The sequence below is a fragment of the Callorhinus ursinus genome, unplaced genomic scaffold, assembly GCF_003265705.2.
Source record: "Callorhinus ursinus isolate GAN/ISIS: 27379988/994484 unplaced genomic scaffold, GSC_fseal_2.0 scaffold9, whole genome shotgun sequence".
Taxonomy (NCBI): Eukaryota; Metazoa; Chordata; class Mammalia; order Carnivora; family Otariidae; genus Callorhinus; species Callorhinus ursinus.
The window spans coordinates 21,822,994-21,838,266 of record NW_027397071.1 but is presented as its reverse complement, the minus strand read 5'-3'; the positions used below and the strand labels follow the sequence as shown (position 1 = coordinate 21,838,266).

Here is a 15,273-nt window from a genome sequence, read left to right as displayed (position 1 = left end):
ATACTTCCAGGGTTTTGTATGTTCTCCCTCTTTCTGGAGTATTTTTCCTTCCCATCTGCCTGTCCTTTAAAACCAGGGACCCAATTTCTTTTTCTTTCTTTTTTTTTTTTTAAAGATTTTATTTATTTAGTTGACAGAGAAAGAGAGAGAGGGTTCAAAAGCAGGGGGAGAGGCAGAGGAAGAGGGAGAAGCAGGCTCCCGGCTGAGCAGGGAGCCGGATGCGGGGCTCGATCCCAGGACCCTGGGATCATGACCCGAGCCGAAGGCAGCTGCCTAACCGACTGAGCCACCCAGGAGCCCCCAGGACCCAATTTCTAATCAGTTTCCCTAGGAAATCTCATCATCTCTCTAGGTTTGATTCTTCATTAGTAAATTGAGGTGATATTTTCTACACTTTGGAAAGAGGTCATCTGGCAATAATTATGGCTTTGCCAATCACTGGCTATATCATCTTAGGGAAGTTACTTGATTTCTCTAAGCCTCAGGATTTTTTTTCTTCTTAAAATAAGAGAATGATGGTTATTTAAAACAGCACCTGAAACATAGTAAGTACTCAGTTAGAGTGAACTAGTATTGTATGGCTCTTATGTGAGTTAAATAAGGTTAACATCTGTAATGATCTAGCACAGTACTTGTTAGCACACTGTGCTTAGTGATTTCCTACTCATCCTTCAAGATCCAGCTTACATTCCCCTTGATAATGCTTTTCTGTAAGCATTCTGTACCTTCCACACATGGTTAGCCCTGTTGTCAATTGTGCTCACATACTTTTATTTTCACTTACTGTATCCTCTGCAATTATTGACCTAGGTTCTCATCTCCTTGGCTAGCCTGTACTCCTTGATGACAGAGACTATTTTATTATCCACCCAAACCTAGCACGAATAGGTATTCTATGCACATTGGTTGATTGATTGAATGAATACATTTATTAGAAAACAAGAAAGGGTCTCAAAAACCTTCTAGTTAGTAGTAACACTACCACTGGTACTAGTACTACTATGTCATGTTTATCGAGTATCATGTAGTCAACATTGTCCTACGTGCTTGGTGCTCCTTAACTCATTTAATTCTTGCAAGAGCAGTATTAGGTAAGTATTATCCACATTAAGATTTTTTTTTAAATTATGAAATCTTATTTTAAGAAAAAGTAACTGAGGCTCAGGGAAGTTAAGTAACATACTCAAAGTCACACAGCTAATAAGAGGTATAGAAAAAAATCTTATGGCTCAGTAGAAAACTCTGCATTGCCTAAAGGACATCTTGTAGGTCATCTGACTCTTTTCATTGTCTTTGAGCTATTGCACATCCTTCTGGATTATCTGGATATCTTATCTATAGCCTTTCGTCATGTTTGAACCATTTTACAACCCTGTATGAATGCGTTTCTTTCAGATTCTCTTCTGAACAGGTTACGACATCTGCCTGGTTACCTCATTGAATGAGTTAAGTAAAATCTTTTAACTTTTTTTTTCTCTTCTATCTGTGTCAGAGTCATGGTTTTATTAGCTTTTTCTGAGAATTATCTTTTAACAGAGACATAACTGGAATGCAACTTCCAGTCTGACTGACATCAAGGCCCATTTCTGCAGTTTCAAGGTCTCCATCTTCATTGCGCTTTATCCTGGGGCACTTGCTTTCAGGTTGCAGGTTCTTAGTTCTCCCTCCCGAAACTCTTGATTCGCGAGGGTTTTTGTTTTGCTTTTGTTTTTTAACAAGACTCCAGTTATTCTGTTTCAGGTGGTTTGAAAACACTGCTTTGAACAGCTTTTTTAGTAGAAGAAATAAAATACTTGTACAAAGCAAATCGTAAATTAAGTTTTAAAGAAGGAGAGAAGAGGAAGAGAGAAATTCTGTCTGGAGGAATCTGTAAGTTTTATGAAGAAAGTGGGTCTTAAAACTAGGAATACTTTTGACAGGGAAAGAGGGGAAGAAAAGATTCTATGTGTTGGAAGCAGCATGGGCAAGAGCGAGGCGTCAGGAAAATGCACAGCATTTTTGGGGAATGGATAGTGGCTGGATTTAGCTAGACTGAGCAAAGAATGTGAGAGGGAGAATATGAACCATGAGACTGGAAAGGTAGGTTTGAGCTAGAATGGAAGACTTCCATGCCATTCATTTATTTGATAGGCAATAAAGAATAATAGAAAGCTTTGACCAAAAGTGAAAGAATAAGAAAAGAATCAATGGCAAGTTAGAAGAATCCCGAAGAAGCATGAGATTGGAGAGACAGAGGCAATCTCTGAATGCCAAGGAAAGGAAAGATGTGAGATCACAAGGATTTGAAGTCTCTTCCCTAAGTAATGAATATTTGTTGAGGCTCTGTTGAGTGTGAAACATGTGGTACTAAGCACTGGGAGAACATGGGAAGAGAAGTTATTATCCTGGTATACAAAGGCTCAAAGAGGAAAGATGCCAGAGAGACATCAGAGATTGTCTGAGAAGGTATATAGGCCTAAACTTGGGGAGTGAAAGAGGAAGGGTAGAGGAGGTAAATACCTGGAAGATCTTTAGCAAGTAGAATTGATAGAATTTGGTGTCTGCATGGATACAGAGCCCTAAGCAAGTGGGAAGAATCTAGGAAAATGGAGGTTTCTTGGGTTTGGTGATTCGAGTCATGATGACTCTGAGAAAAGTGAGAAAAAAGAGTATGGGGAGGAGGGGGGATAATGAGTTCTATTTTATTGCATTTGATGAACCCCGAACACATGGTAGGATAGTGGTAATAAAAATCTGGAGCTCAAGAAAGAGAGTGTTAGACAGATATTGCGTAAGTTGAGTTGATAGTAGATGCATGTCAGTGTTTGGGAGAAGAGAGAGGACAGAGATAAGGCAAAGTTGAGACAGGGTCCAAATTGGATGAGGCCATTGCCAGGAGCCGGTGGAAGTGAACTGAGCAAAGTTAATTGCAGACCTTAGAGCTCAGAACTAAAGCAGAAAAGCCCATGTATTACTGGGTGCAAGGAATCATCAAAACTTAGAGATGAGAGGTCAAGGGCTAGGAGAATGCAAGAGCTTATTGAGAAATGAGAGCAAAGGTAGGGGATCAAGTTGAAGAATGTGTTTACCAGGACTTATTTTAGGGATAGTGCTGCATTTGTTTGGAAGGGCCACTTTAGGCAAGCAGTGAAACTCCAAGGAGTTTAAGCAACAGAAGATACTGTTTCAATTCCCACATAGGGGAGAAGAGAGAGAGAACACAGAGCTGGTGGGAGGCCAGTGGACTCCCCAGGAACTCCTTAATTTTAGGTAAAGTTGTGGGGGGGGAGGGGATCATGAACTTCTTGGAGATAATTTTCTATGGAAACTAGTGGAAGGGCTGAGTTCTGGGTTCAGGATGATGAAGTGATGACAGGATGTCAGTGAGTTAACGCTTTGTATTTTTATATTGATTTCCAAATTCAAAGAATGATTAGTTTTCTTGTTATAATGGTCATTACACACTGAAGAAGGGCAGACCTACAAAACAAAACAACAAAACCCACATCTGCATTGTTTCGGACACAAGTGGTTTTGAACTTTAGCTCTATTTGTCCTCTCCACCTTCCAAATCAATATAACAAATGTTGAATGTAAACAGTTGTTGTTTTTAACTGTTGGTCATAGTTACTTATTTCTCAAGAATTTCTTGTATAACTAGCAATCAGAATTTACGCAATTGTTTTATTTATTTTTAAAAGATTTTATTTATTTATTTGACAGAGAGAGAGAGAGAGAGCAAGAGAGGGAACACAAGCACAAGCAGGGGGAGTGGGAGAGGGAGAATCAAGCTTCCCGCGAAGCAGGGAGCCCGATGAGGGGCTCGATCCCAGGACCCCGGCCGAAGACAGACGCTTAATGATTGAGCCACCCAGGCGCCCCAAATAAAATCTTTAAAAAAAAATCAAGTAAAAACCTGCATCAAAGAATGAGAAGGGGGCGCCTGGGTGGCTCAGTCGTTAAGCGGCTGCCTTCGGCTCAGGTCATGATCCCAGGGTCCTGGGATCGAGCCCCGCATCGGGCTCCCTACTTGGCGGGAAGCCTGCTTCTCCCTCTGCCGCTCCCCCTGCTTGTGTTCCCTCTCTCGCCATCTCTCTCTCTCTCTGTCAAATAAATAAAAAATCTTAAGAAAAAAATGAGAGAAAGGAAGGGAAGAGAGAAGGAAGAAGAGAGGGACAGGAGGAGGGGAGGAAGGGAATGAGGGAGAAAGTTGTTTAAGCAACTGCAGTTTGCTGGCACGACGAAGTATCCCTTGTAGATATGAGCATGCTTTCCTCCTAACAGATGCTACTCTTGTGAATCCAAACCCCCACAACTGTGTAAGCATGACTGAGCCACCCAGGCACCCCTACACAATTGTTTTAAAAGTCTCCCATGATACTCTTACAATGTGCGTTCTTTGTTGAAAGAATTGATAATTTGGGTTAAGACAGAGTGAATTGAAATTGAATTCCTCTCACCTCTACATTGGTACATCAGGGGACTACTTTCCCCTCCTGTACCGGTAGAGTACTGTGTGCATAAAACTGTTTTAAAAGCCAAATCCTGATAGTTTTTAAAATGCCATCTGGTACAGGACTGCCTTTGCAAACCAGAGGTCAGTTCCTCTGTAGGAGCTCTAAAAGGAAAGGCAAAGTAGTTCTTTAAATCACTTGATTGCCTTTTACTACCTTTGGGTAATTGCTCAGGATAAAAAAATGAGGGGAAGTATGTCATTCTTTTGCTCTTTCCCTCCGTAGATATAGGTGATCAGTTAACGACTCTCCCTGAGCTGTAGAACTTTGAATTCTGAAAGGAATTCCTTAGCAAGCTGAGGAACGTGGGGAAGACAGGTGAGGGAGGAGAATATATGCAGAGCACGCCACCTTTGCAGGGTGCGGCGTCAGGTGCAAAGACGCACAAGACAGACACTCTGTCTCCAAGCAACTGAAAATCCAGGTATCTTTAGTGATTGAACTCCCAAAACACACTTGTGAGACTCTCACTTGTGCTCTGGACTCTGATGGACCATAATGTTGCCTTTTCTTTTGATGCTGGGCTTTGAAAATGAGGCACTTGTCCAGAACTCTGCTGGACTTTGGATGAACATATGGTCTTACTTACTTCTAAATTCAGACAATATTTATTATTTTCTCACTGATGATAGTAATAGAGGTAAATGAGAAGTTACAGGAACAAGGCTGGAGCAGAGGAGCCTAGCACAGTGATGGCTGCTACAATGCAGGTGGTGAGTGCTTCTGTGGGGCAGGAAGGGAGTCAGAGGTGACACTGTTGTTGGCCGATCAGGTAGCCTTGCAGGGACACGGAGAGCCGCTGCATGTAGTAGTCCATCTGCAAACTGGTCATTGCCAAGGGTCCAAAGTCTGAAGACTTCAGCTTATACCTAAATGTTTAGGGGGAAAAGCGAGCTTCCTATTTTCATCAAAAGAAATAACTGCTATGCTAAAAGAATTTGGACATTTCAACTTGGTGTATATAGTATCTTTGCAAAATGCTTGATGTATATTTTAGGGGGAAAATTCAGTGATTAAGTTAAATATCCTGATGGTCTTTTCGTTATTGATATCATAGTTTCTAATATGTTATATATAATTAGTACTAATAGTTAACATTTTCCTTGCCCCACAATCCATTTCTTCCTACTTTTTGGTTCTTAAACATTATGTTAGCATTTGGGGAAATTCCACATGTTGTTGTGAAACATATTTGACAAAGTTTGAAGATATTTAATTGTAACAGTCTTTACCTTGTATTTTCTACCTTGTATTTTATTTTTTTTATTTTTTACCTTGTATTATTTTTTACCTTGTATTTTCTACCAATTTTTTACCTTGTATTTTCATTATTATTATTTTTACCTCGTATTTTCTACCAATGAGAATTTTAAAATCTGGGACTAGAACCATTCCTTTCCTTGTGGAAAATACATTTCCACAAGATGATTTCTTTTTGATTAAAACTAGATTGCCTTCTTTTTAAAATAAAAAAAAATCTTAGTATATTGTAAAGTATAACAAAAGTATTTGGAAAAGAGATGGTAAGTTTTTAAAACTTCTTTGCTAGTGGGCAAAAATGTGTTGTTTTTACCAAAAGGCAAAGAATACAGACCTCAAGGTTAAGTGGGAGATCTGAATGCAGCATATACATTTTCTTGATGCTTTTAAGTTTGTATATGGAGGGTCTAAAAACAGGAATTTAAGTTAGTGATGAACATGATTTAGATGTATGGGAGTGGATTGATTATAGTAATACTATATTGTATGAACAATCGTCAGGACATGAAGAGACCAATTTCATTGGGACATGTAAGGGAGATAATATGTATATTAAAAAATACTCTCATGAAAATTTCTCTTGTTTTTCTCTGTTTAGTTATTTTTAGGATATATCATATGAATAGTGCATGTGAACATATATGACCAACAAAGTAGTAGATTTACATCACTACAGAAATTTGATTTGGAATTGAATATGTTTGTCAGAGGATCGGTGGGGCAGGAGATGTTTATACTAAGGAATATTTCTAAATTTCAAAGTTGTATTTCTCTATAAGGCCTATGAAAATGACTTACGAATAATTCAACTATCAACTTTATTTTTTTAAAAACATATTTTTTCCTAGAACTAGGGTAAGGAATATATTCTGATTTTTATCGTGATAATGGGTTTTTCATGTTTCAAATAGACACATGTGCATATATGTATGTATTTATATGTACACACACATATACACATATATGTATATGTCACAGATTTTCATAAATTAATTTTGTATCCTGCTTCCATACTTAATTTTCTGTTGTTTATATATTTTCTCAGTTGATTTTCTTGGGTTTCCTAGGTATGTAATCATATAATCCACAAACAATGACAACTGTATAATCTTTTTTCCCAGTAGTTATGTTTTTACTTTCTCTCTGATACTGCAAGTATCACTGTATTAGCAGTGAGAGAGTGTGTATCCCCTTGTTCTCCTCTTGACCTGAGCAGGAACCTTCCAGTGTTTCCCCATTCAATCTAAACTAGCTTTGAATCTTAGAATTAATTTCTAGTCAGACATTACTACTTTGCTGTATCTAGAAAAGTGAAAATTTGGTCCAACAGTAAGGTCCATAAATATTTAGCAGTAATGGATTGGTAAAATACATTATGGTGCATACATTGAATGGAATAGTCTGAGCAATTACAAAATAATGTGTATGTTTTAGTCCTTTTTGTTATTGTTTAAAAAAAATCAAAGTATATATAAGTGTGCATGAAAAAGTATCTGGGAGGATATTCAACAAACTGGTCTAAAAGTTATAAATATATTATTGCAGCATTATTTACAATAACCAAAATATGGAAGCAGCCTAAGTGTGCATTGATAAATGAATGGATAAAGAAGATGTGGAATATTATTTAGTCATACAAAAGAATGAGATTTTTGCCATTTGTGACAACATGGATGGACCTAGAGGGCATTATGCTTAGTGAAATAAGTCAGACAAAGACAAATACCATATGATTTCACTTATATGTCAAATCTAAAAATCCAGCCAACCAAACAAAGCAAAACTGGATCCATAAACACAGAGAACAAACTGATGGTTGCCAGAGGTGGGGGATGGGCAAAATGGGTGAAGGGGAGTGGGAGACACAGGCTTCCAGTTATGGAATGAGTAAGTCACGGCAATGAAAGGTGAATTGAGTGAATGTTATGAAATGAAAATGAAATGAAAATTGTAAGGAATATAATCAAAGGTATTGTAATAGTGTTGTATGCTGACAGATGGTAACTACACTTGTGATAAGCACAGCATAATGTATAAAGTTGTTGAATCACTATGTTGTACATCTGAAACTAATGTAACATTGTGTGTCATCTGTGCTTCAATAAAAAAGAAAAGAAGAAAGGAATAAATAAGATTATAGAACAGAAAAAAGTTATGAACATAAACTACTGATTGTTAATATCAATTTCTACTAATTTGTAAAATTTTTTTAAAAATTCATGAAAATATTTTGGCACAATTAAAAAACAAGTTAGAAATTTAAGAAAAATAGATTTGACATTTTTCCTTTTCTCTGTTCTGGATCCCTTTCTGTTATTTAAATCTTACTTTGTTTATCCTTATTTTTTGCAAAGTGGTCCACGTAGTGTAGGTAGTGTAGAAAGGGGTTTACAAGATATAATCCATAAAGAAAAAGAAAAGAGGAGAAAAGTCTGCAATCGATGAGAGATTTCAGTAAATTTTGGAAACCAGAAGTTGGATGGAGTAGAGATAATCGACTTGACAAAGTGGAAGAAGGGCTAATCAAAGTGCTTTGAGGAGCCTTAGCACTTGGTGGTCGGTGTACCGTGGAAGGCAGGAGTGAGGTACAAGCCTGAAGGAGAATTGCCCTACAGTTGTTTACAAAGCTCTTGGAGGCCACTGGGTCCCTTCTTGTCCCTCATACAGCCATTGTGCTTTCATGCATGTCATACTGACCATCCTACCATTAACACAATCCCTCTGTGAAGTATGAAGTTTCTTTTCTGGAGAAAGGAGTTTTATCTTTTGATGGGGAGTTCCTGTAACAAAAGGTCTGATCAGAGAATGGGAAAAAAGATTTTTTTTTATGGTAATGCAGTATTTTACTTATTCTGTCTATTAACAACTAATATGCGAGAACATTTATAAGATTAATGGAATTTAATCTAAGAGAAGTGGAGCTTTTTTATATTTCAATATCAGTTTTAATAAGATTGTCAAAATAGTTATGGTCAAAATTATTACATCAAAAACTTACAGTAAGTGTTTGGTGTTAGTCTACATACAATTTAGTTTTTGGCGTAAAGATCTTTGGCTGCAAGAAAGAACATTTGGTTTACTTCACTAATAATATCCCTTAATGCTGGGATGGCCTCTTCTTGATATTTCTTCTGCTGTTGATTTTTAGCATAGTTATCTATGATTGTATGAACAGAGTTCAGTGGAGAGGTTCTCATCATGTTTATTCCAAATAAGAGTACATAACCAATTACTATAGTAATGAGGAGGTAGACAGGCAGTGCAACCACCCAGTATTTTTGAGGCCAGTAAGTTAAGCCTAAGGAGTTTAGGCAAGGTTCAGGAATAAAAGCCCACACAAGATACAGTATGAAGCCAAATTGGGAGCTTAAGAAAAGAACAAAACCGTAAATAGCTCTTTCTGGCAATGGCGATGGTGAATTTTCCACCATTTTCCCTGTGGCTTTAGACAGTCTGTGGGAAAGAAAGAATCATCGTCAGTGATTTACTCCCCTTCATCACTGGTCTGCTGTAGTCTCATCATTTTGCTATGGGCACTGCCTCTGCAGATTTTTTCCCAGCCTAAACCACTGCACACTGCCATCCTGTGCCAAAAATATGTTTGATATAGAAACTTCAGTACACGGTTGGAAGATAAAGCTAAGTAATTCTCCCGGTCCACGATTTCTCAATCTTGGCATGACTGACATTTGGGATTAGAAATTCTTTACTGTGGGAGGCTGTGCATTGTAACATGGTTAGCAGCCTCCCTGGCCTCTACTCACTTAAGTACCCATGCATGCCCCCTTTCCCTGTGATGACAACCAAAAGCATCAGCAGATAATGTCAAATGGCCGGGGTGGGGAGAATCAACACCTCCCACCCCCACCCCCGTTGAGAACCTCTGTCTCGGACAATAGATCGTAGAAAAGATGGGTTGCCTGGGTGGCTCAGTTAAGCATCTGACTCTGGACATCAGCTCAGGTCTTAATCTCAGGGTCATGATTTTGGCCCCGTGTTGGGCTCCATGTTGGGTGTGGAGCCTACTTAAATTAAAAAAAAAAAAGAAAAGAAAGCTGTAGAGATAATCAGTGGGATAAAAGGACAATCCATCTGGAGAATAATAAAGTCCCAACACCCTGCTGACAAGAGTTCACAAAGAGAGAACATAGAAAATGAGAAGGAGGAAATTAGTTAAAAAAAATAATAAAAGAAAAAATTTGCCGGTAAGATTGAAAGCACCCCCGGGAGTCTAGCACAATCAAAGAAAAAAAGGCCCATTCTAAGGCACAAGGCACATCATTGTGAGATTTTGGACTATAAAGGTAATGGGAAGATTCTAGAATGAAGAATAGACCAGATACAGAGGAAGGGGAACCAGAAAGGCATTAGGCATATTTATTTCAGTGGCAACACTGGAAGTAAAAGACAGTGGGACAGTGCTTTTAAAGTGCTGAGGGAAAATGATCTTCAACTTATCCAAATTATCAATGGAGGATGAGAATAGAATACAGACATTTTCAGACATGCAAGCACGCTAAAAAATTTACCTTCTATGCACACGCTCTGAGTAAACTACTGAAATCTGTGCTTTAGCAAAATAAGTGAATGTTTATGTTCATTGTTTGGGCATTGGAAGATATCGATGGGCATTTGATAGGTTGAAGCATCTGGATAAAATTCGGGTTAGATACATTAAAAAAAAAATAAGTGAAAAGGGAAGGCAATTATTAACTCCAGGGACAACAGGAGATTTTCAAGAGCAGCACTATCATGGCACCTTACTTGATTCAGCAATGCACTGTATTTACATTGACAGGATGATAAAAATACAAATTATTGATTTGAACAGAAGTGATGTAGCTGTGTGAGAAGGAAGGGTGAGGGGAAAGTGGTGATGGTGATACATGGGAAAGGGCAAAATCCTCAAATACCATGACAAGAAGTCAATAAATAATGTCTAAAAATGAAAGTCAGGAAACATAAGCATATTGTTGGGAAATAACCTAGTAGGGTTATGTGGAACATGGGGCAAAGCTAGAAGCTAGGTGGGGGGAAGTTGGTCAAGGGGCTGATGGGACTTGGGTGTTTTTATTATAAGCCTTTATGAACTATTTGAATATTCACGTATGTATTACTTTCATTAAAAATAAAAAAATGCACACAAAAGCAATATATTCATATTAGAGGAAAAAGTCACATAAAATAAGCAAAAAGAACACAAATGACATAAGGATCTCATCCACCAAGAGCTAACCATTGGTAATAACCTGAAATAGTTTTTTCTTGAAAAATTCTGAAAAACAAATGAAAGGACTTTATTTTTAATTGTTTTTATTTATTTATTTGACAGAGAGAGAGAGAGCACAGAGGGAGCGGCAGGCAGAGGAGAGGGAGAAGCAGGCTTCCTGCTGAGCAGAGAGCTTGATTGGGGGGGGCGCGCCTCATGATCTGAGCCAAAGGCAGTTGCTTAACTGAGTGAGCCACCCAGGCGCCCCAAAAGGACTTTTAAATACTAAAAAAAGAAAAACCCTCACAAATTCTTGATACAGTAAAACTGTCAATAATAATTTAAAATGTAGTAACTGGAGTTATTAATTCTTAACTAAATCAATCTGATCAAAATGCTTGGTGTTATTTTGGTTGTATCTTCACTAACAGAGCAGAGTGGAGAATTGAGGCAATCTTCCAAAATACTTCTGTGTTAATTATCCTGTTATTTTAGAAAGAAGCAGCTTTTGGTCTCAGTTTTCTAAACAATTATCTCTGTTTAGTAGTTTAGAAATTTTTGGAAACAAATTTATCAGGAAAATTTGTCTTCAACGAATGGTATTGGGAAAACTGGACAGCCAAATGCAAAAGAATGAAACTGGACTGCTTAATAAGCTCAAAATAGATCGAAGACCTAAATGTGAGACCTGAAACTATAAAAAAGTCCTAGAAGATAACACAGGCAGTAATTTCTCGGACATCGGACATAGCAACATTTTTCTAGATATGTCTTCTAAGGCAAGGGAAACAAAAGCAAAAATAAATTACTGGGATGACATCAAAATAAAAAGCTTCTGCACAGCAAAGGAAACGGTCAACAAAACTAAAAGACAACCCACTGAATGGGAGAAAATACTTGCAAATGACATATCCAATAAAGGGTTAGTATCCAAAATATGTAAAGAACGTATACATCTCAACACCAAAAAACCAAATAATCCATTAAAAAAAGGGCAGAAGACATGAACAGACTTTCTCCAAAGAAGACATGCCGATGGCCAACAGACACATGAAAAGATGCTCAACAGCGCTTATCATCAGAGAAATGCAAATCAAAACTGCAATGAGATAATCATCTCACACCTGTCTGAATGGCTAAAATCAGAAAACCAAACAAGTGTTGACAAGGATTTTTAGAAAAAGGAATCTTTGTGCACTGTTGGTCGGAATGCAAACTGGTGCAGCCACTGTGGAAAATAGTATGGAGTTGCCTCAAAAAATTAAGAATAGAATTACCGTATGATCCAGTAATTCCACTACTGGTATTTACCCAAAGAGTATGAAAACACTAATTTGAAAAGATACGTGTACCCTTATGTTTATTGCAGCATTATTTACAATAGCCAAATTATGGAAGCAACCCAGATGTTCGATAGATGAATGGATAAAGGAGATATGGTGTGTGTATATATTTGTGTGTGTGTGAGAATGGGTGAAATAGGTGAGGGGGATTAAGAGTACACCCATGATGAGCAATGAGTAATGTATTTAATTGTTGAGGCACTATATTGCTCACCTGAAATTAATATAGCACTGTATGTTAATCATAGTGGAATTAAAAAAAACTCAACACACAGAAAAAAGGTACATAGAGAGGAACAAATATAATAAACCATATGCTTGTCTAGAGCATATGCAAAACATTTTTTTATCAGGAAAATTTGCCTCAAAAATTTTTGTATTTTTTCTCTTTTTAAAGAAACAAATAATTTTCATTTCTCTGAACTGTTTCAGTGAACAAATGTATAAGGAGTGCAGTTCAGCTTTGATACCTCACAGTTAACAAGCAGAAAAACTTAAGACAGTAAAGAACGGAATTTGGGGGAACTGTCCTTGGAAAGAGAGGATTGGTAAAACAAAGTTAAGAATAATTAGAGACTTAAATGTGAATAATGAAATGAATATTTTTAAAGAAATTAAGCTGCATTACAATTTTGAAGAAAAATAATGCAATTGATAGAGTTTTCTACCTCCTAAGGTCATTGAGTTTTGATTAGTTTAAAAGTTTCAAAATTCTGCTGTTTACTGAATTCCTTTCCTTATCTCAGGCCTTGTCCTTGATGTATTCACTTACACGCTCTGTATAATCTCGCAACAATCCTGCAGCTTTGGTGGTGCATTTGTAGAGGCCTGACATGAAGGAATATAGCGGGACATAGAGTATAGAGTGGATTTTTTTTGTGGGTTTACTTGGCTTTGGCTGCTGCTGTGGGTGTTAAGAAAATATGCATATTAAACATATAATGATGGTGCATTTATCAAGAAAAAACAGAGCAACTATCAGCCACTGGAGACAAGCAGAGGGGAGGATCTGGAGGTGATACCTTGAGGCAGAGTCCCCAGAGGACATGTGGAATCTGTACATGTAGGGCTTACTCCACAGGTGTGCACGCACAAACAGCCTGCCTCTGTAGCGTTATGATCTAGCACACGAATGCTTAAGGCAGGTGTGGGGCAAACCGAAGTTGTTGAGGACTGTGTGAAGCAAGTATGATGGGACGGGTTGTGGTCAAAGGGCACTCCTGAGAATCTTGGGTACAAAAAGGAGATATGCACTGGGGTCCTGCAGGATCTTCTGCCCTGCTTGACTGCAGGCAGGCTGCCATCCCTGTAGGGTAAAATAGGTTTTGTCTTTCTAGGTCAGTCTGAGGTACATTTGCCAAGACTGGGGTCTCCAGGGGTAACTATGAATTATTATCCCCATTTTATAGATGAAGAAATTGAACCTCAGTGAGGTTCGGTTAGCTAACGTGTATTTGTGTGCATGTAAATATTAGGTAAAACATATTAGCTCCACTGATAGGCGTTTCTTAAAAATAACTGCCCTACATTATTAAGGTGGTGCCTACTAATTAACATAAGAACCCACCTCTTTCCAAAAGTATTTGTGATTACTTTTCGCAAATTGTAACAGCCTAAATATACCTCTTCATTGTTTTATTCAAAACAATTCCATCATGTTAATGCAGAACATTTGCAGGTTTTTGAGGCTGTACTTAGCAGGTCAGAAGAGCTACTATTGAATGGCAAACTTTGTGCATTGGGCGACTTGGAATTCTCTGCCAGCACCAAAAATCAAATCCTGTTTCCCCACCCTGACAGCAGAGGGGCTCCGGGCATTATATGTAGGTGGAGTGCTAGTGCACTCTAGGGTGTTTTTCAGGGATCCGGAGGAGGCTGCTGCATGAGAACGGGCCTCTTTCACACACGCCCCCTACCCAGTTTGGACTGCACCTGCAACCCCTAGCAAGAACGGGGCGGACTTGGCTTTGGCCAAGTCAGACGTGGCATGAAAAATCTGCAATTGCCTTTTCACCTTTCTGTTAATATAAATTCATAATCTGAAAAGAATTTCTGTTACATGGCGAGCCCAGGTATTGGCCGCTGCGGAGGCGGACTCGGACCGTTCCCCTCACTTGCAGCTTTGCTCCCTGCTTTGCGAAGCGGAGGAGCCGCACTCCCTGTCCCTGGCGAGGTGTGTTCTTCCAGGATCCCACCGCAGCCCGCCTTGGGGGTTCCCGTTTCTGAGCCCTTTCCGGGACCCCAGTCCCAGCACGCGAAGGTCAGCCCTACAGCTGGCCTCGGGGCCCCGCCCACTTTGGCCGCGGGTCGCAGCCGCCGCGAGCCGGAGCGGGAGCCGGTGCCGGAGCCCAAGCGGCCGCGGCCCCTTTAAGGAGCCGCTCTGCGGTAACCCGAACCCGCAGTCCGGGCGGGCGCGGCGGCCGCGGCGGTAGCTGTAGTCTCTGTGACTGCTCTTCCCAGCGGCCCGGGGCCCCGCGGCTCCCTTGGCCCCCGCCGAGCATCTTGCGGGGCGACTCTGGCCGGCGCCAGCTCTCAGGCCGGGCCGGATGACCAGGCTTCTGTAACCACCCGTCGCCCTCCCCGGCCCGGTGCAGCCGCCGCCCGCGCGCGAGTCGCCCCGGGACCCGGCACAGGTGACGCTGTTTGGAGGGGGTTCGGGGGGAAAAGGGCGGGCTCGCTTTTGCGCCGCGGTTCCCCCGCGCCGCCGAGCACAGCCCTCGGGCAGGGGCGCCGCGGCTTCCCGCCCCCGGCCTAGCGCGGCCGCGGGCTCCGGCGCCCGGAGCTGGGTGGGCGTCCCGAGCGCGGGAGGCGGCCAGGGGCGCCGGGGCGGGCTGCAGCAGGTGTGTGCGGCCGCGCGGCATCCTCCCGGCCCCGCGGGCTCCTGCGCCGCTTGCGGCGCTGACTGTGTCCCGGGGCCCGTGGCCCCGCGCCGCCCGTACGCCCGGTGTTCCACTCGCGCCCCCAGGTG

At 40.3% G+C, this 15,273-nt stretch overlaps 1 protein-coding gene and 1 pseudogene across 4 annotated transcripts in view; one reads left to right on the top strand and one right to left on the bottom strand.

Annotated features, from left to right (window-relative positions):
- Positions 1-15,273, top strand: part of TLCD4 (TLC domain containing 4) — a 98,901-nt gene that overhangs the window by 18,115 nt on the left and 65,513 nt on the right. The window contains exon 1 of one of the 4 annotated variants that reach the window (XM_073896267.1): positions 14,367-14,478. The exons of 2 other annotated variants lie outside the window; for them this stretch is intronic. The gene's annotated coding sequence lies outside the window, so the exon portion shown is untranslated. Of the gene's footprint in view, positions 1-14,366; positions 14,479-14,621; positions 14,939-15,273 lie in introns of those variants that run through there. One more of the 4 variants, XM_025872244.2, reaches the window with a different exon arrangement.
- On the bottom strand, positions 8,783-9,248 carry LOC112824410 (phosphatidylinositol N-acetylglucosaminyltransferase subunit P-like; annotated as a pseudogene).